The sequence below is a fragment of the Passer domesticus genome, chromosome 12 (assembly GCF_036417665.1).
Source record: "Passer domesticus isolate bPasDom1 chromosome 12, bPasDom1.hap1, whole genome shotgun sequence".
NCBI lineage: Eukaryota > Metazoa > Chordata > Aves > Passeriformes > Passeridae > Passer > Passer domesticus.
Genome location: NC_087485.1, coordinates 11,224,058 through 11,250,174, shown reverse-complemented (window position 1 = coordinate 11,250,174; position 26,117 = coordinate 11,224,058). Strand labels below are relative to the sequence as shown.

The 26,117-nt window shown below is 35.6% G+C and overlaps 1 long non-coding RNA gene across 4 annotated transcripts in view; it reads right to left on the bottom strand.

The window, feature by feature from the left end:
- LOC135279566 (uncharacterized) overlaps positions 1-23,880 on the bottom strand; it is a 37,876-nt gene extending 13,996 nt beyond the window's left edge. Inside the window, exons 1-4 of one of the 4 annotated variants that reach the window (XR_010346777.1) lie at positions 23,315-23,880; positions 21,561-21,627; positions 21,362-21,477; positions 17,258-20,750 (exon numbers count right to left, since the gene is read on the bottom strand). This is a non-coding gene — a long non-coding RNA (uncharacterized LOC135279566). Of the gene's footprint in view, positions 1-17,257; positions 20,751-21,361; positions 21,628-23,314 lie in introns of those variants that run through there. The other 3 variants (XR_010346778.1, XR_010346779.1, XR_010346776.1) reach the window with 3 other exon arrangements.
- Positions 23,881-26,117: the final 2,237 nt, after the last annotated feature.

Sequence of the window (26,117 nt, the reverse complement as noted above, 5' to 3'; positions counted from 1 at the left end):
TAAATATGTTGTATAGTTATTTGATTAAGGTTATAATGATGTTATAACTTTACACGTAGCAAACAGGGTAAGCAAAATGCAGGCTTATCATGCAGCCTCCTTCTTACTTGTATTTCTAAACCAAATCTGCAATAGACATGTAAGTGATATTGATATCTGATTGGTTAGGGCAAGGGATCAAATTATTATTATTCTAAATTAAGGCATTACTGCTTTTCTGCAGTTAAAATTACATGGCAATTTGTTTGCAGAGTTATCTGAAAGTCAGAAATGCAAAAACTCAGAACCTAATAATGACATACCCAACTCTAAGCAGAGTCCAATAAGAGTTACGACACTGTCTTTTGTAAGAGGCAATTGGCCAAATATAAGTTCTTCCATTATGTAAGTAGCTGTAGCTGCAGATACTTCTTTTTCCTTTCAAATTTTGTCTACTTTGGTAAACTAACCATATGTCACTGTTCTGAAATCTAATCCTATCAATCCACCAGACTTGCTCTTTGTCCTACACAACAGCATATTACTGAATATCTGTATCTACAACTTTCATAAACGTGTAAAAAGAAACTGTATCTGTCTACAGGGAGACTCAGACAGAGACCATCTGTCAGTGACTAAAGCTATTCTTTAAAAAAGAAAACATTCATCTGGGATTTGCCCTTTACAGAGTAAACCCACTTAACCTCCCAATAAGATTAACTGTTATTTGTTTCCATTAAACAAAAATGACCACGCTAATATGCATTTAATAGCATGAACAATGAGAGAAACATGAACTTTAACAATTTTTGAATTTATTAAAATCATGAATTATGTTATTTAACAACAGCTATTTTATTACTCATAAATAATTTTGGTTTTGCATTACAAGCCTTCTTCCCTGAAGTTGACACTAAAAATATATATATTTTTAAAAATGGGGTAAATATTGAAACTAAGATAGCAGGCTCTTGAGTCTGCCACATAGTATAGATAACAATGACTGTATATAAATTAAGTCTGAATAATACATATAAAAACTCAATACCTTTGGAGCACTGATGATTTTCACCTGTGCCCTCAACATCCAGGCATTTACAAAGAAAGGTATTTAACTAGATTGATTATACGAGGCTGTGTGAGTGGAGTTAGTGCAATGTAATGGAGACTGTACTCTGTGCTTCTCTGTGCAGCAGCACAAATCACTGCACCAGCCTGAAGCTATACAGAAAAATACCTTAATGTCTCTTCTTGGGCTGACAAAACACAGCAGTACTGTCATGTGAGAGTCCCTCTTCTACTGGGGAAAAACACAGTAGGAGAAACCTTTAAATGCAGGCAACCCCTTCACTCCCAATATTGTCTTGTGCTTCTTTTGTCAGACCAAGTTGGTGAGATGTACTACAGCATTAAACAGTATCCTGAAACATGGTGAAGTGCAAAATCCCTCACAAAATTAATTCCTGGGTCCCTGCCTTCCCGTTTTGCTCAAAACTCTGCCTCTAAAGGAACCTCAATAAGAAGCACAAAAGGTGTCCTCGTCCCTGTAGGAGAAGCTTGAGGAGAGTTCAATAAAGTCTGTTTCCACTGTAGGCATAATTCAAATCTTACTGGAGCCAGTGGGAATATATTCACCAGGTTCAGTTAGCTTTGCATCCAGCTTCCTTCATTAATGGTAGTGGCACTATGTAATCAATAAACGTTAAGACAAAGCCATCATACAATCATTTTCTCAGTGAGAAATTGGCATATGCTATAAATAAGAATAAATAAATTGATGAGGGGAATCATTATTACAATTCAGCACAGCTAAAGAAATTGTCCCTAAAACAGAGAATCGAGAAAATATAGGCTTCCTGCCTGTCCTACGAAACAGTAGTAGAATGCTTTAGGCATGTAAGCCTCTACTTATTCTAATAATCAACTGATGCCTTATTTGAATATTTTGTATATAATGATCCAACATCAGAGGAAAAACAGTACATACAGAGTTATACAGAAGCAGATATTTTAAACTCAGATTCAGTAGATACCAAATCTAGATGTGGATGCTTCATCAGTCATTTCAAATCTGCTAAAATCCCCTTGTATTGGGCAGGGGGTGAGACCACAACTTTTCAAATAATGGAATCAATCCTTCAATACCGTTTGTGTTGGCTTCTGATCGTCCCCTGTAAGGGAGCAGCTTCAGACTGGCAGTGCCCAGTGTTTGTGTGCTGTCTGTAAAGCTGCAGCTGGACAATGAACTTGGTGTTTTCATTACTTTACAGAAAAAACGGTGAAGAGTGAAACTGAGAAAGGCGTGAATTAACAAGGATCATGTTTAGCTACTGATAAAGTTGTGACATAAGACTTGCCACGTGCCAGACACTTCCAGCACAGAACACTCAGCAGTCACTAAGAAGGAACTGAAGGCAGCAGGAAAAGCCTTTATCCACCCAAACCCCAGCAATTCATCGAAGGAAATGCTTCGAAGGATGTAACTTCCACTAGAGTTCACTGGATTTGACACTTGAGATATAAAGCACCTAGATAGAAGCAGAGTGCTGAGGTTTGACTGCAATTACCTTATCTTTCCTATTTTTAGTGACAGAACCAGATTATTTTAAGTGCATTTTATAGAAAACCCTTCTTTACTGAAATATAAAGACTGTAATAAAGACAATACAATGTTTTGAAACTGTTTTAAATCCTTCACTCAGCTTTGCCTCTACAGATTTAACATGTAGGGGTTCTAATCTTACTGCTACTAATTAGAGCTTTAGTGTAATTGTGCCAACAGGGTGCTTGGCATAATAATTACTATTGAGAGATTCTGGTGGAGCAGTAACATGCCCACATAATACAGATATGTCTAATATTATAGAGCAGTCACCTTTGTATGTTGACTCTTAAGCTGGATTTTAACCAAGTAAGGGGTTATTTTGCCTTTATTATAAAGCTGAAAAGGCATATACATATGTATGATTTAGGTATTCATTTTTTCCTCTTGATTGTTTTGAATATTAATTAGGGAGAATAAAACTAGAAGGCACATTTTATTTCACATCCTTCATAATTTAGTCTAATTTGGCATGGGAAAATGAACAAAAATGCTTATGTTGGCAGGTCGTACTTTGAATGTAATATTACACTTTCTTAGGATAATGTCCTCAGCTGCAAAGTTTACCATAATATACAATAAACGGAACGAAAAACAGAGAATGAGTAACACTTAAAAATGTGCATTTAGAAAGTGCCTGTGCTGCATTCCATTGCAGTCCTACTGGTTTTGAAACAAAAATTTATGTAGTTGCTTGAATAAATCTATTTAGTGAAATACACATGACAAATTTAAGGGACAATGCAGGGACACTAACAGAGATATAGGAGAGCACTTTTGATCACTTAGTAACATTTACTATCTTACTATCTAACAAGTTTCAGACAATGAAACTTTGTTAAAAATGTAAATCTACAGTGAAAGAACACTCACTAGCATTGAGATGTTTTGTTTGGTTTGTGTTGTTTTAACCTCAAGAAATATCAGCTTACCCCATACAATCAGTAATAAAATAAAATCTTAATTATGGATATGACTACAGATATAAGAAGGACTTCAAGAGCAATTCAAATACCAGAATCCTGCACAATATCTCAAGCTAAAAAGTAATAAGCCTTTTCTGATTAATTGAAGTATCTTCTTTAAAGAAACAAAAAGGGTAAACTCTTTAAAATAAGAAAATGTCCAGCATGGAGCCTGAAGCAGAGCTTCATCCAGAACAGACAGGCTTGTTTTTACTGCCCCTTAGTGCTCCCCTTTTAAAGTGACAGGAAACCAATTTCTGATTACAAATCAATAGGTTAGCACACTATCATCAGAGAGTAAATTCAGTTGTTGATATTAGATCATAGAAGAGGGTATCAGAAAAGAGCAGCTGTTGCCATTCTGATGCATACAAAACCCAGTAAACAGCATTGCTTTTCTGTGACTCCGTTTTTTCAAGGAACAAATCTTGCAGAATAAGTCAGATGTGGGTTATTTATCATTTGTGGGTCACCATCAGGAAAAACAACTGTGACAAATGTACCGTGTACATAAACTGCATAAGTTTAAGTCTCAAAACTAAGAACCACTGAAATGTGCTGCGTTAATTAATATAATGGAAACAAAAAGTATGTATGTGCCTGTCACACAGAATACCTTTTGATGAAGCCTCTTTTTTCTTTAAGCTTTTAAGATAATCTTAGAGAAATCATCAAACTATAAAAAGAAATCAATAAAACAGAAAAGGTTCCCATCACCCCTAAAAAAATCCATAACTTTTGCATTTTAATAGAGACACTACAAGACTATACCAGTCATTTTCTTTCTGATGTGTTCCTTTGATTTCACTCTTATCTCACAGGACTCTTGACTTTCCTGAGAAAGGGATTATTGAATTGTATGTCTCCCTCAGATGCTCTTGATCATTCAAGTAGTCTGTACTTAAGAACGTTACAGAGTCTGCTCAGCTGCTGGCTCCTTGGGAACTCATCAGGGACTGTCATCTTAATATTAATTGGGTTTTGTGCAGGAATCCAGGTCCCACAATGAGAGGGTTTCAAGAGAGAAGATTATGCCCAAAGCCAGATATAAAGACAAACATATTTAGCACAACAATTATGATAATTGCAGAAACACTCTGAGAAATAAGTAAATCTGATTAAGGGCACTTCTACATGATCAAATATTAATCTGATGTCTTCACTCTAACCTGGTTTGAACATAAGAGGCTTCTTATGGTTTTATGTATTAACAGATTTGCAGAAGCTGAACTCATAGTACCTAATAATATGGTACATCCAAGTCAATACAGTAAAAGGATCTTTACGGAATGTAATCCACTTAAATTAAAAATAGACACAGATTGAATCATAAAGCTTAAATTAAAATTGACATAGAGTCAATCAATAAAACATTTTATATAAAGTCTTGTATAAACTACTGTAACATATTTCAGTCCCATAGCACAATAACTTGTGCGTATTTATTTTTATTGAATAAAGAATGCATCACTTCAGAACAAAATTATCATAAGTACCACTCGGACAAAGACTCAAAAGTTTCTAGACTGACATAACATCCAGCAAATTAAATACACTTATATTTGCAAATGTGAAATTTATGAATCTTTAAAATATGTGGATTACTTGTAGTGATTTGAAGTATAGTTAAGCAATTTCATCTTTAAAATCACTCTGATTTACAGGAACTGTAGGCAAAAATATATTTTCATGGTGAGTAATAACACAGTGGCAGCAAAATAAGTTTTTTTGGCACTGATTTCTCTATGTATACATTCATGCAGATACTTGCATACAAATATATACAGACCACTGAATTAAAATTCCATACAAAATTATGTTTAATATTCTGTACTCATTATATTTAATACTACCATGACAAGTGTTTTCAGTTTGCTATGCACAGACCACTTTGAATAAATCTGAAATTAATATATACAATATGCACTTGTTAATATAAATTTGCAGAGGTAGAAGCAATGCCTGAGAGCATCCACACTATATTTGCATAATCATTTAACTCAGATGAAAGCTTCCATGTCTAGCTAAGTTTTCAAAATTGAACATAAAGCATCTGAGAGCGATTACAGTAATATATTCAGGGATATAAAGGAGAGGGAAAAAAAGGAGAATGTATCAAAAATTGTAATACAAAAATGAATTATGTCAACATAGGACAGAAACACACAGACAAAGATGCCTATTTATCCATCTTTATTTGTAAATATTAACCACATATAGGCATTATGTGAAAGGTAAATCTTGCCAGCATGGCTTACCTCCCATAGTAATTAGGCTTGTGTTTCTGCTTTATTAACTCTGATACAACAGTGTCCTGCCCTCTGTCACCAAGGGTACTAATAGATGATAATCACGTAGATTTGGAAACCATACAAATTAAATGATGAAGTGAGATGAAGTATAGTAATGCAACGAGTTCAAGGACAAGTAATTTAGTCATTTCAATATCCATTTCCAGGATATTAAATAGATACCTAATGAAACTGACAGCACTCTATCACAAAATTAATAATTTGCATTCACAAGCAAATTATACTTATTCCTGAAGTTTTAATGTTTCAAATATCATACAAAAAAGTTTGCCTTATGTAAGGAAAAAATTATCACACTTTCCCCTAAAAGAAACTTTAGAAATATATCTTTTATTTACAAATGTAATAGAATCTTTACAACATCTAACACTTCCTATGGACAATTTTAATTTTTTGTGGGGAGTAAGTACATTATCACAACCCAGTGATAGCAGCTCCATATTAATATACTGGAAATATATTTTGATCTGTATTACTACATTTTGATATATATTACTACAATCATGAAGACATGATACTGATTCTGAGCTCCTAAATACAATTTTTCACCTGGTAATTTCAGAGCAATAATACTGCAAACCTACTGTTTTTTAAAAATCATTAATTATACAGAAATTATGCAAAAAATAGCTGACAAAAGTAAATTAACTACAAATAATTGTCAGCATTTTCTTTTATGAGTTTTGAAACTGATAAATTTGTGAAAAATATCAGAGTAATTTCAAAGAGGCTTAAAATTCTGAAATGTTTGTTTAAATATAAGACTTTGTTTAAAAAAATCAGCTTCATAAGTGACAATCAAAGCCCTGACATGAACATACTAAGTCTGAACATTGTCACAGTGGTTAACTGTGTTTTCAAATTCAGCCTCATCTTTTGTAGTTTATCAATATTACATTTTTCTTATCACATTGATCTTTTTTAATGCACAAGGCATTTAGTTTCAATGTCTTATATGTTCAATGTAAATCTGAGACTAATATATTTTTAGAAGGTAGAAATATATTTAATTATGTTTCTCAAAAACCAAATATATTAAGCATAAACAAACATTTAGAAAAATAGGAAAAAGATTCATTTAAAGAGGGTCATTCTGTTTTCTTTCTTTTTTTTTTTTTTATTTTTTTTTTATAAGTAAACAGGTGAATGCAGCTCCTTAAGTATATTGTCCAGTTGTCAAAAATAACAAACCCTGGCTCTTGGGAAAGCAATATGTGTAATTCAAATCAGCCACATTTTCCCAGTACTTTTCTAAGCCAAGATATTCACCTCAAACTTCTCACCCCAGCATTAATAGTTTTGAATTCTGTTAGATGCAAATTTAAATAACTAGGATGCCTGTTAGAAAATAAAGTCTGCTGGGACCATGCTGTTGATTTTGAAAGCAAATGCTCTGCATTCTTTGTCAAACTAAACAACTACAGTACATTTTAAAACATCACTTATAACCAAAAAAACATAAAATATTATTTGTATCTTGTTAATGCATACTGACAAAAATATTACTTCATTCTTTTAAGTGTTGAGATAAAAAGAAATATAGTTTCTGAGCTTACATTGAGTTCTGTGTAAAAAACTATTTTAAATTACATCAAAACTTTTAGCAATCTAACAATCTTTCAACCTACAAAGGACACATTTTACTGCAGTGCCAGAATATATATAAACCACATAATATAATTTCATCTCATATTTTAAAGGTTCAAATGCTATGATTTTTAAAATGTGTTTCAAAAATTATGGTTTCCATCTTTAAAGAGGAAAGGCTTAACAGACAAAAGAAATACAGCTATTTTGCTAATAATCATCCAACTAGCTACTTTCTGTTCCGAGGAATTGTCTTCTGTGGCTAGCATGTTTACATCCATTCAATTCTAGATGCAGATTATGGCAATTAGATATTTATCCTCCTTAATGTACACTGTTTTTATTTATGTTGAACTTGAATCCATTATCAGAAACAAAGCTGCATACATATAACCCGAACCAATTGCTGGAGATGCACACAGACTACTGCTTGTTTACTTTGGGTACACTGATCTTATGGCATGCATTAAAAATGTTGTACTTGTCACTGACTAATACAACAAATTGAAACCTTGGAACAGTCTTATTTACTATTCAAGTGCTCCATATTTGATTCTTGCATCAGAATTTTCACTTAACCCTTTTGTTAAATAACTGAATCTTACAGCAAGGCACAGATACGCTGCAATTTGAAGCTAAATACAAGATAATTTAATTTATTACAAGTAGTTTTTAATCTAAAAGATACATCAAGGTTGCATTACCTTACTATACCCTTTCAGCCCTTCAGAATGCAGTATATAATTGAATATTTCAACTAGTTTATTCTATTCACACAGCAAGGGTTATTGTTGAAAAAAAAAACCCCAAACTTTCCCTCATCTGTATTCCATAAATAAAATGCTAGCTGCTGTTTTTACTTACAGTTTCCAGAATTTTTCTCTTCTAAAATATTTTAGCTCTTAATATTAAAGTTTTATTAGTTATTCTGTCAGAAAATTCAAACCTTTACTAAGTGACATGAGCAGTTACAGTTGGTTTAAGTGTGCTTGGGTACCCCTGATTCCATCAGGAAAAAACCAAAACAATATATGGCATATGTTAACATCTAATGGCTGAAAACATACCCACTAAAATAGTCCCCCAGACTTAAAGGAAATCACTACTTAATTCCACAAACATTTGTTTCAGCTCAGGAATAGCACTAGAAACTTTTAAGTAGTTTTCTGCCTCAGAAGCGGCTCCAGCGGAGGCGAGGGGCCATAAGATGCGGCACAGCACCATCTGCTGGTCCGCAGCCCCGGCTCCGAGGCAGCGCGGCCGCTCCCCCGGGTCCTGGTGAGCTCCTAAAGATGCTGGGCCACTCACCTCTGCTCCTCGGGACACGGAGGATTCGGCACGGATTCACGGCACGGGCGAAAAGGGAGTAACACAGAGACACGGACAAGGAGTCAGATGTGTAAGCAAAGACATCTGAAAATCATAGAGAGATGAAATCTGAGCAGATTTCTTGAAGAAAAAAAAAAAAAAGCTGAATTTCCTTTGTCCCAGTCCAGGAACGTGCTCATTTTAAACTACTCAATGGACACTATTTTCTTCGTCAATCTAGATATCTTCTCTTTTGGGAGGAAATTTAGGTGGTTGTTGGATGCAGGAAGAATTTTTTTCTTAAGCAAGAATGTCATAATAGCTTCTTACTTAAGCCTTACTTATTAAACACAGAAACAGTTATTTTATTTTGGGTTATGGTGAATAAAGACATTTAAAAATGTATAACTGTAACTGATGAAGAGTGTATTTTTTATTTTGTTCAGGCTAGAGATATGCAAGCTGATGAAAAGTGATATTTGGAATGTTATCATTACAAATGTGAAATATAAAATGGCCTTAGAAATACGTTCTGAGAAATGACTGGTGAGCAAGTTTATTGTTTCAAACTTCTGTTGATACTTAAAAGGAAACTACCACCAATCTCACTTTAACTGCAGTTGTTTGCTATAGCAACACAAAAAAACCCACTTTTTCTCCCAAAATGGGATCATCCAGGCTGTTGAAATGGTAGTTTTTTTAATGCAGTTTACCTATGAGCAGTGGGCATAGATTTAAAACTTAAAGACAAGCTGTGCAGCCTTAGCAGAGCTGTTTGTGCAAGCAGCACCCTCACACTGGGAGGGTACAGGCGACAGGGCTGTGTCTGACAGTCCTCCCCTGGTGACACCATTTAAACCATGGGGGCAGAGTTCTATAGATGGGAAACCCAGATTCTGCTCACACCTCTGACTGCTCCCTGTAAATTAATTTGTTTACTCGATGCCTGTTTCACGAGGTGAGTAGGGGCCTCAGCTGGTACATGTGCATACCAAAAATGTCACACGTTCAGTACCCACTGTGGGGTCCTGGCCACAGCAGGCTCTGGGACAGCTTGATGATAAACAGCTGCCCTGCTCGGGAACAGGCACAGCACTCTGGGCAACACCAGCAAGCAACAGGTAAGCAGTGTTAGGAGAACTCATATTTCAGGAGAATAAGACAGGCTGCTTTGGAAATCCTATTTCTGAACTGTCCGAGCTGAGTGTGGTCAGAACTCAGTTTAACACCTGATGGAAGAAGCAGACTCTTACCAATTTCAGCAAAAGCTAGCTCACATCTTCAGGGCAAAAATCAAATCAGAAGAATCCTTCTCTTTCTTCCTTTTTTTACAAAGGGAAGAATGAGATGTCTTTGTTACATCTACAAAATGCCTTTGTTGCATCTACAACTCCAATTATTATACACCTTACTTTATATTTAAGCTAGTGCAACACTTGAGGTTAAAAAAATAAGTTCAGAGAAGTCTGCTTTCCCAAGAGTAAAGCAGAAACCAAACCAGCATGCCCTCCTCCTGCAACCAGCACAAAAACCTCCTGAGGTCTGCTAATCCAAAGCACAGCACCTCATGTGTGTCTGTACCACACAACAGAAGGTTGGAGACAAAAAATAATATTGGTTGGCTCTGGTGTACATAGGAAAAGATCAAAGCAATAGATAAGAAAAAGTTTTGAACGGGCTTATCAGATTTCTTTGGCAGCAATACCATCTGCCAGAATCTCAAAAATAAAAAATTAGTTTAGAATATTCTATCCTACAAGTATGTTTATAAAGTTTTATTTGGTATTAACATTCCCACAATATGCTTCTATTTCAAATTCCATCATAGAAATGTTGCTATATTTCAGTGATTCAGTAGAGAGTATGCATTAAGCATCATTTTTTTGTCACTGTAGTGATATGCAATATGTGATATGTAATTTCTTCAGTGTGATGACACATGAAAGTTTCTTGAGCTAGTTTTAAAAAAATAGTCATTAAACACAATTAGCAACAATAAAAGAAATAGAGATATCCCAATAACAATAATAATAAAAAAAAAGATGAGAAAAAGGGGTCCAAAGTGATATCTTGAGCTGCACTACACTACCCGCCTGGCACAGCCAAAGATGAACTCCTGTCAGCATCTTTATCATGTCGACATCTAGCACATTTAATTCCTTCATGCCTTTGTAAAGGAATAAGTTTTATATATCACGAAACTACAGAATAATTAATCATCAGTACCAAGAGATTTACAGCTGTTTCAAGCCTTATTTACAAACATTTGAATTTTATTCTACCAAAATGACTAAATTCTTACTAATTCCTAGTATTACAAATGTTATAAAACTATGCAGAACACCCTGGATTAAAGCCGTAAGTAGACACTCCCACACACATACCATCTTGCAAATATATTAAATATACATGTTCCAAGAATCCAGTAACTCAGATGAGACCTCTAGGATCACAGATAACAGTACAGAGCTGGACATTTTCTCCTGCTTTGACAAAAGCATTATGTTGTAGAGATATAGTCTTCATTTTCAATCAATCTAAATAGAACATAAAATTTAAAAAAATTACCTCAACATCTGAAAACAACATGAAAGCTGTCTTATAAATAATTAACCAGAAAGACATTCATTTTCACAAATTTTGAGGGAATTTAGATTAGCCATTTGTTTTATAGTCTCTGTGGGATAGAAAACATTTCTTCCACAAGTGCCCCTAACAAACAGAGTACTTAAAAAAAAAATCTGTTGCAGCCAAAACAAGTCCTGTTACAAACTGCATTTTAATTAAATACTATCCAGACTAAATCAGTAAGAAATCCCAGTTATTTAACAGCTTCACTGAGAATTGATACATGTGTTATGAAAGGAAAAAAACCTCAGCAAGGTATCACTTTTAAGGAACAGAATATTATTTAATTGCATGGAAATGAGATACATATGCTTTGAACTAATGTGGAAGTACTTATCCATAACATGGCATTTATCAAAGATTAACATCCTCCAATAGAAACATTTTCAAGCTACTGCCCATGGCCACAAGAAACTAAAGTTAAAACTGGAGATGGCAAAAACAATTCAAAACTCTGTTTCAAGCATATTACTGTGCAAGAATGATTACCCACAGACTACTGAATATTTGAAGCCACTACATCCTGATTTAGAATGATTGTGAATCATCGCTTGCTTATGGACAACTACAAATGTAAATGTCTATGACAAATAAACACAAACAGATCTTTGCTGTTTCAAAGTAGTGACATGCAATTTTTCCACTAACACAGTACTATAAATACTAACTTCTGCAACCAATTAAAGAATTTGCAAGAACAACCTCAAGTAATAACGTATATTGTGCCTGCAGTTTTGAAAGTTTTGAGAATGTTCAAATTTAGCATATGAAAATTAGACTATCTTTATAAATGTGAACTTAGAGCCAATACACAGCGCTGTTATTTGATAAAATAGTGTAGAAAAAGAAAATCTAGGATACAAAGCCCAAAAGTAGTTCCACCAGAGTGGGTTTTACAGCACTGAGCACAGCTTCCAAAGCACTCAGCACTGGTGACAGAAGTCAGAGGCTACAATGGATTTGTTTTAATTTCAACACAGAATCACCGAATGCTTTGGGTGGATTATCCAGTTCCAAATGCTTCCAAACGCCCTGCTGGGGACAGGGACACCTTCCACTCGACCTGTCTCACTCAACAGCACCCTAACCTTGGTTTGCACTGTATCACTACTGTATTTTACTTTATTATTCATATTGTGATCTCTGTTGCTAGCCTGATTTTTCCTATTCTGTGCTCTGAGTTTACAGACACCTTGCTTGTCTGCAGAAGGAGCTGCCATTACAGGCTGCAGACCCAGTAAAATTTGCTACAAAAGGATCCTGAAAGGATCAAGCCACAGGATTCATTACATACATATCTCCTTAAAAAACCTAAACAAACAAAACAAAACATGCCCACTTCAAGCTCCACACACAAAACCAAACACCCTCAAACTGAAAAATAAAATTACACCCTTCAAAATGGAAAATAAATTTACACAGGGAGCTAGAGCAATTGCCACAAATTTCTATGAGCATATATTACAGATTGAAAAAAACTGGCAAGCAAAGCAACAAGGGTGGTACTGGGAGCCTTACTTAATGGTGTGCATCTAACTCGTAGAAAATCCTATTTTTCAATATCCTAGTGTAGTCTATTGATTCTTTGTGTAACCACTGCCACAGTTCTGTAAAGGTTATATATGAGCACTTGTTTAAGCATGTTAGCAGCCTGACAAAATCTATGCAAACAATCATAAGCAGGCATAAACTACAATATCTTATTAGGCATTCTAATGACATTTTAGGCTAAATGTATTATAATGTTTAGCCATTTGATGGAATGGTATCCTAAAGCAGTCATTCCTTGCCTAATTCAAGCTTTCACCTAATTTAAGATCATTACTGCCAGAGCTCTGAGAATACTATTTCATAAAAATAAGAGACTTAACAGTTCCATTTGAGTTAGTGCCTCCAATGACATTAAGCAGGTGCATTTTCAAAATATTTTATGAAAAGAAAATTCTGACAGTGTGCCAGAAAAAGGTATTGATACAAATACAGAAAGAATTTAAAATATTTTTATATTTTTAGATTAGAACACAAAAATAATTTTAGTATTAATAGTTCTCAAATATTGAGTACATTCACCTATGAAGGCATAAGTGTGCTACTGGGTGAGTCAACACAAAAAAAATCCCTCTTGTGGTAAATTAATGATTGGGTATTTAAATTTGACCTGCATGAGAACATGAAAAGAAGAAGGTAGTTCCTTGCAAGCAGGTAGCAATGGACACCAGTAAATAATACACATCTCAAGGAATTTGTAAAAATGCAAAAGAAAACATGAACAAGAAAGAAAGGAGAAAACTGAAGTTTTGAATGATGGCTAAAATATACCTTTAACTTCTCTTAGATTTGCTAAGCAGAAACACAGCAAGTGGAAAGGACAATGGAAAATGTTTTGGTTTTTTTGATGTGAATCTATGCTGTTGCATTTTCCTGAACAGATTTAAGTCACAGTACTCAAACAGTATATGAGAGTTAACAACAGAAAGCAAATTTATAACTTTTTGCTCTGAGCTGAATTCATATTAATTCTATTCAATACATATATGCTACATCATACTTGGAAAGAACATGCTTCAGCTCTTCTTTGAGGGCTGGCCTGTTTAAACCTAAATCCCCTCCTTGGCTTTAATTAATGAAGAAGAATATCATCAAATATACCCCTGTAATATGTTGGAGTCTGTTGATGTCACCTTCACCTCAAAAGCATTCCTAGAGAATATTGTTTGATGCCCATAAAAGGTTACTTTCCCTCTCATTAAGGACATGCATAACCCAAGGAGAAGAAAAGAAGCCTTCGGGGAAAAAAAATGGAGCCAGAAGATGTGTCTTTCGGAATACAAAAGGCCATGTGTTTTAGAGGTAGCAAATGAATCTGATTCAGATTCAAAGCTGTCCAGATTATGTGTCAGTAGATACAGAAACCTCGAGGATACAAAATACCCTCTTTGCTAAACTGCAGACCCACGTACTAAATTACAGTCAGTCATGGCCACAAGGAGATGATTCAGTGACAGATTTATGCCATCTCCCAAAAATTATTTTGACAGGTTACATGAATACAGATATTAACACAACTCTATGGACAAACCACAATTCCAATTTAAGCTTTTACCAGGCTCCTTTACTAGAGATGCTTTTCCCACAATAGAAACTTAGTAGATCCTAGTCATTGATTCAATACTTACTTCAACTCAGACTAATTTTCTATATGTCTAAACAATAAATCCAAGTGGTATTTCACATGAACAAGTAGAAATGCAGCTTGGGTATCCTCCAGTTTGCAGATGATGCCAAATTGCTTGTGGAGGGAAGAACTTAATATTCAAAGAGATCTCATTAAGGCAGAAAAGTGGAACACAATGCTCACAGAAAATAAGCCCTTTTGGATTACCAGTTTCATGCAGTAATGCAGGTTAAAGCAAATTTAGTAGGTAGCCGTTCTGGAGAAAATCTTGCAGGCCTTAGAAGACACAGGTTTTTAATAATTAGAACAGACACTTTGAGAGATTATGTTATCGCCAGCTTCTGAGATTTACTGAATTTAGACAGATAAATCATTAGGAACCCTGTCCAACTGGGAAGTCACTCTTGCTCAGAGCAGGAGGTTCAGCTAGGTGACCTTTCTCAGAAATAACCTAATGGTACCAGCAGAGGATTTGAGACAGTAAACTACTTGCTGACAATATCAATGAGCAATCTACTCCCAAAAACTGCAGCTTGTTTGTGAATAAACGGTTGTGAACATACAAGGGGAGAATGAAAATATTTTGTCCAGCCTTCTTCCACAAGAGCATGCACATCTGACAGCATTGTTTATATCAAGTTTTCTAATCTAGCCAGTCAATTTCTCTGCTGGTTGTGTGCTTTTCCCACAGTAACAGGAGTTTCTAATTCAGGTAAATGAAATGTGTTTCCAAACTAAACCAAGCAGATTCTGAAGGAGAAAAACTAATAAATCCTCCTTTCCTGTAGAGTTTTGCCCCAAGGTGGAAGCTCATGTGGCTTCCCTGGCTTCCAATTAAAGGCCAGTGTTACATTATACTTGTCCTTCTCAGGGGAGTAAGAACTTTCTTTTCTAACCATGGCTTATTTTCCTAGGCCTCACAGAATTGAAATATCTTGCAGATTTCTAGCTCTCCACATTTATTCTGGAATGACAAAATAAAAAAGTTTTTAGCAATAGATGCACAGACAACCCCACACACTGTCAAAACAACTGCTCTAAGAAGTTCTGTGTGACCAGCCTGGAAAACACTGGTGAACCATGAACTTGGAATTTGTAAATGGATTCTCAGAGTTCTGTATACATTCTCAGCAATTTCAAATCCAAAGTAGCAGCTGCTGTTGGTCAATATAAGTCCATCTAGATGTCTACAAAACTAAATTGAACTCTAAGGATAGCTTGCCATAATATTCTCATCATGAAGCAGAAAAAAGTCCTATTTCAAAGAGAACAAGGAGGCCACTCTTATGCAAATGTTAGGTTCTAGGAAACTTCAGGAAAACAAACTTTTGATTTACTAAGCTGGTCCAGAAACTTAAGAAATGGAATTATTCACTATAGTATCTTTCTTGATGATATTTCAATTCCAAAATTAAACAATAAATCCCACTTGATTTTCTTCTCCTCCTTGAATTACGATGCTTTCCTATCCTTGCCCAATTTAATAACAGCGTATTTCATAGATTAAAAGCTAAATGTCTCTTGCTAAAATGTTCCTCTTTTTGATTTAGAATACATCACAAATATAAATATTAAATTATAGCTAGGTGTTTATCATGATATCCTGGGATCTGAACTTTACCTAAGCATAAATGCTATACAGGTTGCATGCAAGGTAGGACTCTCAGTAATGACATTAGCATTAGGTATTTAGGTATTGCCAAGGTAGTAATGTAAATTAATCCAGTTTTTACCCTCGTTCATAAAGAAGCTTAAAAAGAATTACTAAATTTTAATGACCTCAATTAATTCATTGAATCTGGTTGCAAAATTGAAGGAACTATGTACAAAAAAGCTTTTAAAAATCTGAGCTCAAAAAACCTAATAAAAATGAAGTTTAAAAATTTTTGATCAAACAGAACAGCTTAACATTATTTTGATCTGATATTAACACTGTGGTTTTGTTATTTGAGGAACCTCTTTCTGTTTGACTGTTTAACTAATACATTGCTGCAGGTATAAAATTTTGGTTTACATTTAAAATGGTGTTGCTATAATGTGTATCCCCAGAAGAGTGGACCTGGCTCATCTGAGTTAATAAAAATACTACAAATTATTTACTGATTTACTGCTTTGCCTACTTATTAGGAAGTTTTCTTCGCCTTCAGAGCATCTTCACAGTGTTATCACAAATGCTCCCAAATCTGTAAAAAACCCTATATTTAAAATAACTCAAAAAGTATATAGGTAGAAATTCTTAGTTCTCAATCTCATTTTTATCTCAACTGCTCGTACATATCTATCCAATCAAGCAAAATATTATGCTTCATAGCAGACTAGTCTCAGATTAAGAAAGTTGCTACAGGTTTATGAAGTCAACCAGGTAGGAAAAAAAGCCACGCAGATAGTTCAAGTGCTGTCAGTTACTGTAGAGGTACAGGATTTGACTAATCCCTCTGGAAGGGTGGGAAATTTGACTGTTCAAGGTGTTTAGCTGCACCACCCACCTCCAGAGATCATGGGTAAGAGGAGGGTGGGGTCCAAGAAACATGAGTCTGAATTCTCCTGGTGAAAACTCATTTTATTGGAATCCAGAGCAGAAAACATCATATAGCCAGTCCAGTCCAATATTAAAAGAAAACCAATAATCTTCACCAGCAGAAAACTCAAGACACACATTTATAAGGAAACCATATTCCTGAGGTCAACCTCTCCCCCACCACCAGTATCAAGGCAAGAACTGGCCAGCTTCATGAATTTTCAGAATTTACATGCACCTTTCCATGTCTAAGAGTAATATAACAGAAGTTCCACAAGAAAGGAATCCCTTATCAAAAAGGGATCAAGCAATGGACAAAGGCCAGCTCTACCCAAAGAGCTAGTCAGTGTCCTGAGTAAACAGAACTGAAATATACCATGCAGAGAAGAAACTTGGAAGAAGCATGCTTTTTAAGATGTCATATTTTTTTGACTAATGTTGTCATAAGCAAATGAATTCTTTAACTCATACATCTTCAACACTTTCTGCCATCAGCTAATACTCAGCATGTTGGATTGTACACACCAGTGGTAGTGAACACAGTGATGCCAAGGGTTGTGCTCACTGGTTTTTTAGCTCCAGTGAGCAGGTAGTGCTGCAGTTCTAATTTTATGTGCTTTTCAAAGGCAGTCACAAAATGAATATCAAAGCACATAAGTAATCCACATTGGGAAATCTGTCAGAAATTGTTGGGAAAAATAAAGTGAATCAATAGGATGTCAAGGGACTCACATGGAAAAAAAATATTGAATATTCATTTTCTTGGTTTCAGAGGAGCAGGGATTTAGTAGAAGTGGAACAGTTGTAGGATTTTCGACTTTCTTGAAAACATTCAAATAATTTTTGCAATGTGCTTTGAATTCAAAATGTAATTAGAACCTCTAAAATTACACTTTGCATCTTCATGTTGTATATTGATGTGTATTCAGCATCATTAGAAGGGGTCTGAATGACACAACAACTTTTAAGTATATTGTTGCAAGAAATAAATTATAATAACAAGTATTCAAATTTTCTCCTTACCATGCAAAAATACACAGAAAGAAGCCATACATTTGAAAGTACTGTTACAAATGTTACTAAGTAGAAGAAAATATAAAAAAAAAATACCTGGGTTCATTTCAGTGCTTTAATGAGATTTACAGCATATCAAATACTTTTTTTTTAATGTGGTTGACATTCCAGGAAATCTGATACACTCACATAAGCAACTCTTAATGGAGGGCTATGTCTGTACAGTTTGTTTCTTAGGCTGCAAACTTCCTTCATCCATTTGCCAAACAGCTGTAAATACGGTTTTACACAGACCTGATTATGCAGTTTCAATATTGAAATAAATACAAGTACACTTTTATTTTTTTACTACTGTTTTTTGTAGGAAAAATGTCAGATCCCTTCTACATACACATAATATAAGAGAAGAAATTTTGAAATAGGTCCCACAGAGTGAACTGGGGCAGGAAGAGGGGACAGTGCAATGCAGGAGCAATCTCCCTAGTATTATTTATTTTTGCATTTATGGAAATACTCTTATGGGAAACATTATTCCACTATGATCCAGTTGCCAGCCAGCACATTTTAAAGATCATTCTACTTAGAAAATTGAAAGTCTGAGCCATTCAGGATGACATTAATCATGTATCACCTGGGAAACCTTTGCAACTTTAGCAGCAAACACTGATCTGCCAATTTAATTTGCCCTCTTATTGTAAGAAACTCAGCTTTCATGATCTTAGGTTTCCTGAAGTTAATACAAGGAGGAAAACCCATGAAGTTGCAAGACATGTGAAGAAACCAGTAGAACTGGTAAAACAATGATGCTCAAACTATCTGAATGCAGCAACCTTGATATGAGCTTTACAAGAGACCATATAGAAACCAGAATGTATTGAAGCAAATGAAGTTCTAAAACAAAATAATTACTTAATTACAGATCCGTTTGATATAGACAAGCAAAAAAAAATACTCCTGTAAAAATGTCAAATTAACATCTATGGAAACTGCAGTCTAATGTTTCACAATTCTTCCAACACTCACATACCTCATTAAACAGAAACAGTCTTTGTGACCAGATCCTAAGCAATCTTAACTCTGCATTAGCAGTGTAAAGCTCATTATAAATAAAAAGGGGAAAGCTGATTTTGGGGATTTTTTTTTCTTTTCCTTGGGGGTGAGGGTTGTTTTTGTGCAGCTTCATCTTAGTAGAAAAGATACAACTTCAAGACCTATAGAGTCATAGATGTATCATGTACTAAATAAAACTGCACTAATCTAATCTTGCCTTTTATTTCACTACACATACTATGAAGACATGCAATGCATGTAAACAAAACTTTTCTCTTTGACAAAGAAAATAATTCCAGGAGACACATAACACTAAAAATCAAAGAAACTTTGAAAAGTATATAAAGGACAATATTTACAGTAATTTATTGGATGTGCACCTAAAGTAGGAATTACCAAATTCTTAATAACACTACCAAGGTATTCTCATTGCCAAAACAAAGCATTCCAGATTCACAAAGTAGTTCTAAGTGAGATAGCTGGTCATGTTAAATACCTTATGCATAAAATTTTACTTGACCCTACAATTAAAACTGTATTTAGACTATATTTAGACTATATTAAGCATTACAGCTGTTTCAAAATTCTGCCTAAAACAAGGAAGTTACAGCAGTTGTAACATTGCATCTTTCACTTGAAACATCATTCAAACACACAGCTGACTTGGTGTCAATAATGCTGGGGCATAATATGTGTTTGTTAATACTGCATTCAATAACAGCTCTATCTTGTAGAAGTTTCCTATCCATGGAAATAGAAGTTTCTACTCCTGAAAATAGTTTTTAAGAACAACAAGCAAACAAAAGTACAGTTCATCTTCATTCTGCTTCCCAATATCCAATACTAAAAATGAAGCTCCATGAAGTTTGGTCTCTTAGATCCACATGCAGTCTTTGCTTCCACCTAGAAATTTTGTGCACTGCTTTGTCCACAAGCCCAGTGTGACAGTAAGTGCACCAGCATCTGGCAAGAGTGAAGCACTCCCTGCTGGTTCAGCCAGAGGAGCAGCAGTGCCACCGTAACACACAACAGGTCTGCCAACTGCAGAAACCTGGCAGACCTCCCAGATGGCATCTCACTGCATGAGTTATAACTGATGGAAACGTTTACCAAAAAATACTTACAAACAAAATCATCATGTTTCATGCAGATCCACCTTAATTCCAAATCCAGAAAGTAAATTGGCGTGTACATGTGATTAATTCCAGCAAAGACCGCTGAATTTGCAGTACTTACCATGCAAACATAAACATAAATACAATTCTAACAAGTCACAATGACCACTTCAGTGAAATGGATCACAGTGTGAAAATTGTTATTAACTTAAACATGAAATCTATCCCCTCCAAAATGCAGCATCCAGGCAACTTCATGTGAAATCCTGAACCAAAACAAGATCTGGATTTAACAAAACCACATATTCATTACCATTGAAGCAAAAGCAACACATCCATAATGAAACCTTGGTACCTCTAAACAGCTGTCATTTGAACTTTGTCCCTGAAGATGATCAGAGAGCTGAAGGGTCTCTCCTGTGAAGACTGGCTGACTGAGTTGTGGTTGAGACTGCAGGAAAAAGGCTCCAGGGAAACCTCAGAGCACCTTCCAGTACCTGAAGGGGATTTACAAGGCAGGGACATTTTAGAAGGGTGTATAGGGATGAGATACAAGGGCTGTATGGCTTCAAACTGAAAAAAAGTTCAATCTAGATTAGCTATAATTCTTCATACTGTGGATGGTGAGGCACTGGCACAAGCTGCCCAGACAAGCTGTGGCTGCTTTGTCCCTGTAAGTGTTCAAGGCAAGGCTGGATAGGGTTTTGAGCAACCTAGTGTAGCAGAAGTTGGTCCTGCCCATAGCAGAGGGTTGTAACTAAGGGTTCTTAAAGGCCCACTCCAACCCAAACCATACTATGATTCTGTAAGTTTAATTTTAAAGAAATAATGTTTCTAAAAGAACCAAAGAGTTCTCACAAAAAAAAAATAAAAAAAATGAACCCACTTGGGAAACTACAGGAACACTAGAAAAGAGGCATATTTAGTAGTGTCTTTCCAAATCTTCTATAAACAAATAAATCTATTTTTTTTGAGGCTCAGTAACAAATAGTAAACAAAATGCTACACTAAAGAAAGAACAAGGTAGAGAAGCAGCAGTAATCTTTCTCTCCCCAAAACAGATTTGCTCTGCTTTTCTAGTATGGCTTCAGAGTTGTCAGCCACCTACCTCCACAGCTTCTGCTAAAGGCAATAGAAGCTATAAATACTGAGACTTCCAAGAAACCAGATCCTTATGCACATCATGCTGGTTGACCTTGGAGGGCATTTTGCCCCAAGAGAAAACTAGAATAAACTCATTTGCATTTCCATTTTGTGTTCAGTTGTAGATAGTAAATCTGGCCGCAGCTCTTTGAGTAACAATTCACCTTGCCATCCTGTTCAACTAAGGAATGCTTTCCTTTCCCTGAGGCCACACCCAGCCTTCACCAAAGCCTACAACAAAGAGTAGTGCTTGCATCAGTCTCCCACTTTTTTTTTTCCATGTCATATTTCACAAAGGTCTAACAAGGTTGAGGAGATAATGAACAAAAAAAAAAAAAAAAAGGCAAAAAAATCATATTTACACAACTTTCTGCTGTAACCAATCTATAAGACACAGATTTTACAGTTCTTTCCATAATGACAGCATGAACTGGCATCCAAGTAACCCAGTCTTCAACAAGACATATCAAAAAAAAAAAAAAGCCTGTAGACTGTTAATGGATTGTGCATGAAGCTGGGCTGCACACTTCATGTCAAAACTCTTCTAAAAAGATAAAATCATCTGGAGGAGTTTGCAGTTGTATAAACAGATCAAGTTTTAATATAGGGTTATCTCCCTATGTGTGTTTGGCTTGAGGGAGAAGTACCAAGAGCAAGTTTTAATTTTTATCGTTTCTAAAAACAATATCATTTGCAAACACATCTTAAGTAGTAGCTACTTTATACTACTGCCACTTCATTAGGAACACTTTAAAAAGTATTTAAAAATTCATATTCATGTGCAATGTAATTGCCATTTAAGTCAGGAATTTACTTTTAATAAACACATTCTTGAGCTGGTAACAGTAAAAGCATCATTCAAACATCATTTCCTGTAGTAAATTTTTACCCATATTAACAGACTTAGAAAAGCATCAACCACAAACATGTTGGTGATGGAAATTTCCTAACGCAAGCAGTCTTTATAGATTTCTGCTATTTCAGTGCAGGTCTCCAAGGACCATTTGAATCCATATTAATTTCCTTTCTGGCAGTTATGCGGCCATGTATGAACTGCACTATTTCACTTTTAATCTGTCAGTAATTTAGTAATGTGTAAACTAATTATGCACAGATATTAATATAATCAGTTTGGGGAGCTATAAAATCAATGCATTTTTACAGACTGTGTTAAAGAGAATTGCATTATTATAGTCATAGGCCTGCTCCTGATAGTGTCATGGAATTAAAATAATTGAAATCCATGCATGAATACACATTCCCACAACTCATCCAACAATACAATATTATAATTTTCTGTAAAGGACAGATCAAGTATTTTGGTAACATTAAAATTTAATTGGCCTGAAAATAATATGTGGCTTCCTATAAGAAGTACACATTTGATGAGATCTCAGGTTTCCTATAGTGAACTAGAAATGAACTGGCTAGCAACATTTCATCCATAATTCAGCCCAAATACTCGGCTTTGCTCCAATGGAAAATGTACAGGAAAGACTGTAACTACAACTCAGCACTGGGGCACGTAAGTTAATCAAGAATCACATTTGCAGCATCATGTAACAAGTCATTAAAATTATCAAGCGCCACTGTGTATTCAGGCGTACCAGAAGAACACTATCACCATACAGAAGCCAAGGTGTGCTGCCACAGCCCTCACTCTGCTCTCACATACTCAGCTGCACCTCGTAACACAGAGCATTTTGCCCCTTCCTCATCCCCACCTCCCTCATGATCAAAGGCCTCTTCACTTTTTGTGCTTTTCTACATGTTATTTCCTCTGGTTTCTGTTATTCAGGTCATCCAAGACACACATTTCACTTGTGAAATTTAATAATGTCTTTCACCAACTGTACTTAGCATCACACACACATGCATCAGGCCAAGTAGGACAGCAAGAAGGCAATTCTGAAGTTACCTCAACAGACTGGACTCCATCTATTCTCTCAGATGATTTCCTGCTGGAAGCACGGAGCCCAGCCCAGCACCTCATGGCCAGCCCCGGAACACAGAGGGGTCAGCTCACCACCCCAGCAGTGCCTCAGCCTTGGCAGTGCCAGCAGAGAGCCCCACACACCTCCCAGGACATTCAGACTGGTTCTCTTTGTCTATAACTTACTGTGGGCCCTGTGCAAAGACAAAAATATTTGGGGCCTGTGAGGGAAGTCCATGAAAAGGAGCATTGGGATGTTCAGGGCCTGTGAGGGAAGTCCATGAAAAGGAGGATTGGGTCGTTTAGGGCCTGTGAGGGAAGTCCATGAAAAGGAGGATAGGGTCGTTTGGGGCGTGTGAGGGAAGTCCATGAAAAGGAGGATTGGGTCGTTTGGGGTCAGTGCCACCAGCGTGTGGGGACACAGGTGCCTGGGCAGTGCCAGCCCCACAGGACACCCCACAGAGGGACTCTGAGCCAGGGAAGGGCCTCTCAGGCCGGCAGGGGATGGAGGGACAGAGACGAGGTGTCTGTGGATCACAGGGCGTCCCCACTGGGATCTTTACAACTCCCAAGGACACCAATGCTGCTGGGTGGGAAAGCAGCTGGGAGGAGAGATTCTACAAAGCCCTGGTGGGCAGAGGGGAGATTTTCTTTCAACCTCTTTAATATTTTTGTATCATTAAAGAGTTACATGCTCAAGTTTATTTTTCTTGGATGCTAATACAAACTGGCTTTGTATCTGGAGCACTTGTGTGCTCATCTTCAAGGAAACAGAGCAGTGCAGTCTGCAGCCTCCCAGAACTTTGTTATACCAACTATTGACACACATGGGAACAGCTGTAACATCAAATACTACAATTTGTGGGGATATAGCCAATAAATACTCACTTAAAGATCAGTCTAGGTAAGACCTAAACTATAAGGCATGTCATATTCATAGTACCATTTGCATATAGATTCAATTAATATCCAATTATGTCTCAATGTTAAAGAAAAAGAAAAAACCCAACAACACAGCTATTCCTCACTGAAATAATTGTTTCATCTCTTAGCTAAATTTTAGTTTTATAGTAGACAATTTTGTAGCAGACAGAAAAATGATTCTAGCTGAAAATGGTTCAGGTGAGCCCCGCTCAGCCACTACAACATACATTTTATTCTTTGTAGAATAGGTTTATCTAGACACCACTTCTCTCTACAGCTGAACCAAAAAATACTTCCAAAAGTGAAATTAAATGAAAACAGAAAGGTTTGGCAAAGTCTTGCCTTGGCAAACTTTATTTGCAAAAGGTTCAGTGGAATGTAACAAAGATAGAAACTATCATGGCATGCAGAAACATGCAAGCTGAGAAAAAAAAAAGGTTTCTAGTTCAGCTTAACATTTATACCTGCCTTTGTGCCAGGTTAGGCCGCCTTACATATACACATCAGAAAATGGATGAGAACAAATATTTTAAGTGAGAATTAAAAGGATCATCTTCAACTCCCTGCCTCCCCTCTGAATTTATAGAGCTGTGTCAAAATCTAGACTGTCAAAACGTGTTACTCACTACCTTTTATTTACATAGATGGGGAAATCTTTAACAAACTAAAACACACACTTTAAAATTATTTCTCAAAATTATTCTGATGAGTAAATTCTCCCTCCTGCACCAGGTACCAGCTCTTAAAATATGCTGAGTTGTCGGAACTAGTGTAGTTTAAACATACTTTTGTTTATGGTGCTTGCAGAGCAATGCTTGTACAGACAAGCTAATTAGGCTGGGATTTTGTCCCTTTATTTTTATAATTCCAGTTTTAGGAGCAGAGCATTTGATTTATTACATGGAGGTATTTTTATAGCCTCAAGTACTACTGCTCTTTAGGACATGGGGAACATCACAGCCCATTTAATTTACACAGGAGATGTTAGTACTATTTAATGGCATGTAAACATTTTATAAGGTAAGCTCAAATAACAGGAGATTTTTTTTTTTAATATACTTCAGCAAAAAGGTTCACAAATAGATTTTCATTCTACTTTATTGGACCAATCTCTGTTATTGCATCAGAAGTGAATCGAGTTTTAAAAGGTGTTAAGAGTTTTCAATATATTTTGTGACACTGAACAGAATCACAAAGTATACATAAAACAACCAATGCGTGAATTAATTCCAGAACTAGTGTAAATGCACACCCTCAAATCATATGTAATTGTCTGTGACTTCAAGCAATAATTTCAATGGACTTTCAATAATATTACAATTCTATTTCCTTTCAAATATCACAATTTTACCCAATTCTACATAGAAGCATTTCAAAGATACTTTATCATCATTATTACTATTCCTGTTTCATAACAGGATTTTTAAGGAGTGACATTATCTTTTTTTAGGCCAATTGGTAAAATTAAAGACTACAGTAGTTTAAAACAAAAGTGCCAAAAAAATAATTTCTTCTTACTAGAAATATTCCCATACATATTTTTACACCATGGTTATTTCAATAACACAGTTAGTCATTCTTTTCATCTAAATTAAATCATATGCTAGCATTACATAAATATTAGGATATTCTTTTTTCAATGTTTGCATCATAAAAAGAAAATATAAAGATCAGAACCATTGCCTGTTTTTAAAAGGAAGTTTTGGGGTTTTTTTAAAAAAGTTTTACCTGGAAAATAATGAAGTGGATTGTGGCAGGAGTTGGTAAAACAAAAACTAGGAAACCTGGATATCACTTAATTGTCAAAATATTTTCATTTTGAGGGAGAAAGGTAAGACACTAGCAAATTAGAGACATTTACTGA